Here is a 5,823-nt window from a genome sequence, read left to right as displayed (position 1 = left end):
TCATCCAACAATACCGCCGAACCAAAGTGTGACATGCTGGTAAGCAGTATGACTTGTATCGCCCACAACTCACTTGTGTTCTACTCGTGCATATAACATCAACGCATAAAACCTGGCTCGGATGCCACTGTTGGGTAACGTAGTAATTTCAAAAAAATTCCTACGCACACGCAAGATCATAGTGATGCATAGCAACGAGAGGGGAGAGTGTTGTCCATGTACCCTCGTAGACCGAAAGCGGAAGCGTTAGCACAACGCGGTTGATGTAGTCGTACGTCTTCACGATCCGACCGAACAAGTACCGAACGCACGACACCTCCGAGTTCAGCACACGTTCAGCTCGATGACGTCCCTCGAACTCCGATCCAGCCGAGCTTTGAGGGAGAGTTCCGTCAGCACGACGGCGTGGTGACGATGATGATGTTCTACCGACGCAGGGCTTCGCCTAAGCACTGCTACGATATTATCGAGGTGGACTATGGTGGAGGGGGCACCGCACACGGCTAAGAGATCCAAGGGATCAATTGGTGTGTCTCCAAGGGGTGCCCCTCCCCGTATATAAAGGAGTGGAGGAGGGGAGGGCCGGCCCTCTCTATGGCGCGCCCTAGGAGGAGTCCTACTCCCACCGGGAGTAGGATTCTGATACGTCTCCAACGTATCTATAATTTTTGATTGCTCCATGCTATATTATCTTCTGTTTTGGACATTATTGGGCTTTATTATTCACTTTTATATTATTTTTGGGACTAACCTATTAACCGGAGGCCCAGCCTAGAATTGCTGTTTTTTGCCTATTTCAGAGTTTCACAGAAAAAGAATATACAACGGAGTCCAAACGGAATGAAACCTTCGGGAACGTGATTTTCGGAACGAACATGATCCAGGAGACTTGGACCCTACGTCAAGCAACCAACAGGGAAGCCACGAGGTAGGGGGGCGCGCCTACCCCCCTAGGGCGCGCCCTCCACCCTCGTGGGCCCCCTGTTGCTCCACCGACGTACTTCTTCCTCCTATATATACCTACATACCCCCAAACGATCAGATACGGAGCCAAAAACCTAATTCCACCGCCGCAACCTTCTGTACCCACGAGATCCCATCTTGGGGCCTGTTCTCGAGCTCCGCTGGAAGGGGCATAGATCACGGAGGGCTTCTACATCAACACCATAGCCTCTCCGATGAAGTGTGAGTAGTTTACCTCAGACCTTCGGGTCCATAGTTAGTAGCTAGATGGCTTCTTCTCTCTTTTTGGATCTCAATACAATGTTCTCCCCTCTCTCGTGGAGATTTATTCGATGTAATCTTCTTTTGCGGTGTGTTTGTTGAGACCGATGAATTGTGGGTTTATGATCAAGTTTATCTATGAACAATATTTGAATCTTCTGAATTCTTTTATGTATGATTGGTTATCTTTGCAAGTCTCTTCGAATTATCAGTTTGGTTTGGCCTACTAGATTGATCTTTCTTGCAATGGGAGAAGTGCTTAGCTTTGGGTTCAATCTTGCGGTGTCCTTTCCCAGTGACAGTAGGGTCAGCAAGGCACGTATTGTATTGTTGCCATCGAGGATAACAAGATGGGTTTTTTTTATCATATTGCATGAATTTATCCCTCTACATCATGTCATCTTGCTTAAAGCGTTACTCTGTTCTTATGAACTTAATACTCTAGATGCATGCTGGATAGCTGTCGATGTGTGGAGTAATAGTAGTAGATGCAGGCAGGAGTCGGTCTACTTGTCTCGGACGTGATGCTTATATACACGATCATACCTAGATATTCTCATAACTATGCTCAATTCTGTCAATTGCTCAACAGTAATTTGTTCACCCACCGTAAAATACTTATGCTCTTGAGAGAAGCCACTAGTGAAACCTATGGCCCCCGGGTCTATCTTCATCATATTAATCTTCGAACACTTCGTTATTTCCATTGCTTTTTACTTTGCTTTTATTTTACTTTGCATCTTTATCATAAAAATACCAAAAATATTATCCTATCATATCTATCAGATCTCACTCTCGTAAGTGACCGTGTAGGGATTGACAACCCCTTATCGCGTTGGTTGCAAGGATTTATTTGTTTCGTGTAGGTGCGAGGGACTCGCTCGTAGCCTCCTATTGGATTGATACCTTGGTTCTCAAAAACTGAGGGAAATACTTACGCTACTTTGCTGCATCACCCTTTCCTCTTCAAGGGAAAACCAGCGCAGTGCTCAAGAGGTAGCAAGAAGGATTTCTGGCGCTGTTGCCGGGGAGGTCTACGCAAAAGTCAACATACCAAGTACCCATCACAAACCCTTATCTCACGCATTACATTATTTGCCATTTGCCTCTCGTTTTCCTCTCCCCCACTTCACCCTTGTCGTTTTATTCGCCCTCTCTTTTCCGTTTGCCTCTTTTTGCCCGTCTCTTGTTTGCTCGTGTGTTGGATTGCTTGTTTGTCACGATGGCTCAAGATAACACCAAATTATGTGAATTTACCAATACCAACAATAATGATTTCCTTAGCACTCCGATTGCTCCTCTTACCGATACTGAATCTTGTGAAATCAATGCTGCTTTGTTGAATCTTGTTATGAAAGATCAATTCGTCGGCCTTCCTAGTGAAGATGTCGCTACTCATCTAAATAGCTTCGTTGATTTGTGTGATATGCAAAAGAAGAAAGATGTTGATAATGATATTGTTAAATTGAAGCTATTTCCTTTTTCGCTTAGAGATCGTGCTAAAGCTTGGTTTTTGTCTTTGCCTAAAAATAGTATTGATTCTTGGAATAAGTGCAAAGATGCTTTTATCTCTAAGTATTTTCCTCCCGCTAAGATTATCTCTCTTAGAAACGATATTATGAATTTTAAGCAACTTGATCATGAACATGTTGCACAAGCTTGGGAGAGGATGAAATTAATGATACATAATTGCCCTACTCATGGTTTGAATTTGTGGATGATTATACAAAAATTTTATGCCGGATTGAATTTTGCTTCTAGAAATCTTTTAGATTCGGCCGCGGGAGGCACTTTTATGGAAATCACTTTAGGAGAAGCTACTAAACTCCTAGATAATATTATGTTTGATTATTCTCAATGGCACACTGAAAGATCTACTAATAAAAAAGTGCATGCGATAGAAGAAATTAATGTTTTGAGTGGAAAGATGGATGACCTTATGAAATTATTTGCTACTAAGAGTGTTTCTTCTGATCCCAATGATATGCCTTTGTCTACTTTGATTGAGAATAATAATGAATCTATGGATGTGAATTTTGTTGGTAGGAATAATTTTGGTAACAACGCGTATAGAGGAAACTTTAATCCTAGGCCTTATCCTAGAAATTCCTCTAATAATTATGGTAATTCCTACAACAATTCTTATGGAAATTTTAATAAGATGCCCTCTGAATTTGAGACTAGTGTTAAAGAGTTTTTGAATTCGCAAAAGAATTTCAATGCCTTGCTTGAAGAAAAATTTCTTAAAGTTGATGAATTGGCTAGGAACGTTGATAGAATTTCTCTCGATGTTGATTCTTTGAAACTTAGATCTATTCCTCCTAAGCATGATATCAATGAGTCTCTCAAAGCCATGAGAATTTCCATTGATGAGTGCAAAGAAAGAACCGCTAGGATGCGTGCTAAGAAAGATTACTTTATAAAAGCGTGTTCTTAAAATTTCTATGAAAATAAAGATGAAGATCTAAAAGTTATTGATGTGTCCCCTATTAAATCTTTGTTTTGCAATATGAATCTTGATAATGATGGGACTGAATATGATCCACCTTTACCTAGAAGGCGTTCCAAAAATTCGAAGGTTTTAGATCTTGATGCTAAAATTGATAAAAGTGGGATTGAAGAAATCAAAACATTAGATGTTAATGAACCCACTATTTTGGATTTCAAGGAATTTAATTATGACAATTTCTCTTTGATAGATTGTATTTCCTTGCTGCAATCCATGCTAAATTCTCCTCATACTTATAGTCAAAATAAAGCTTTTACCAAACATATCGTTGATGCCTTGATGCAATCTTATGAAGAAAAGCTTGAGTTGGAAGTTTCTATCCCTAGAAAACTTTATGATGAGTGGGAACCTACTATTAAAATTAAGATTAAAGATCATGAATGCTATGCTTTGTGTGATTTGGGTGCTAGTGTTTCCACGATTCCAAAAACTTTGTGTGATTTGCTAGGTTTCCGTGATTTTGAAGATTGCTCTTAAACTTGCACCTTGCGGATTCCACTATTAAGAAACCTAGGGGAAGAATTAATGATGTTCTTATTGTTGCAAATAGGAACTATGTGCCCATAGATTTTATTGTTCTTGATATAGATTGCAATCCTTCATGTCCTATTATTCTTGGTAGACCTTTCCTTAGAACGATTGGTGCAATTATTGATATGAAGGAAGGGAATATTAGATTCAAATTTCCATTAAAGAAAGGCATGGAACAATTCCCTAGGAAGAAAATAAAACTACCATATGAATCTATTATGAGAGCCACTTATGGATTGCCTACCAAAGATGGCAATACCTAGATCCATCCTTGCTTTTATGCCTAGCTAGGGGCGTTAAACGATAGCGCTTGTTGGGAGGCAACCCAATTTGATTTTTAGTTTTTTGCTTGTTGCTTCTGTTTAGGAATAAATATTTGATCTAGACTCTGGTTAGATGTGTTTTTATGTTTTAATTAGTGTTTGTGCCAAGTTAAAGCTATAGGATCTTCTTGGATGATAGTTATTTGATCTTGCAGAAATTTCCAGAAACTTTGTGTTCACGAAAACAATTGTTAAAAATCACCAGAACGTGATAAAATATTGATTCCAAATGCTGCTGATCAATAAACAAATTGCCTAGGTCTTCCTATTTTGGATGATTTTCTGGAGTTCCAGAAGTTTGCGTTAGTTACAGATTACTACAGACTGTTCTGTTTTTGACAGATTCTGTTTTTCGTGTGTTGTTTGCTTATTTTGATGAATCTATGGCTAGTAAAATAGTTTATAAACCATAGAGAAGTTGGAATACAGTAGTTTTAACACCAATATAAATAAAGAATGAGTTCATTACAGTACCTTGAAGTGGTCTTTTGTTTTCTTTCGCTAACGGAGCTCACGAGATTTTCTGTTAAGTTTTGTGTTGTGAAGTTTTCAAGTTTTGGGTGAAAGATTTGATGGATTATGGAACAAGGAGTGGCAAGAGCCTAAGCTTGGGGATTCCCATGACATCCCCAAGATAATCTAAGTACACCAAAAATCCAAAGCTTGGGGATGCCCCGGAAGGCATCCCCTCTTGCGTCTACTTCCATCGGTAACTTTACTTGGAGCTATATTTTTATTCACCACATGATATGTGTTTTGCTTGAAGCGTCTTGTATTATTTGAGTCTTTGCTTTTTAGTTTACCACAATCATCCTTGCTGTACACACCTTTTGAGAGAGACACACATGATTCGGAAATTATTAGAATACTCTATGTGCTTCACTTATATCTTTTGAGTTATATAGTTTTTGCTCTAGTGCTTCACTTATATCTTTTAGAGCACGGTGGTGGATTTGTTTTATAGAAACTATTGATCTCTCATGCTTCACTTAGATTATTTTGAGAGTCTTAAATAGCATGGTAATTTTCTTAAATAATCCTAATATGCTAGGTATTCAAGAATAGTAAAAATTCTTATGAGTGTGTTGAATACTATGAGAAGTTTGATGCTTGATAATTGTTTTGAGATATGAAGATGGTGATATTAGAGTCATGCTAGTTGAGTAGTTTTGAATTTGAGAAATACTTGTGTTAAAGTTTGTGATTCCCGTAGCATGCATGTATGGTGAACCGTTA

This window comes from Aegilops tauschii, chromosome 5, assembly GCF_002575655.3.
Source record: "Aegilops tauschii subsp. strangulata cultivar AL8/78 chromosome 5, Aet v6.0, whole genome shotgun sequence".
Lineage (NCBI taxonomy): Eukaryota > Viridiplantae > Streptophyta > Magnoliopsida > Poales > Poaceae > Aegilops > Aegilops tauschii.
Note: the sequence above shows the minus strand (reverse complement) of the source record.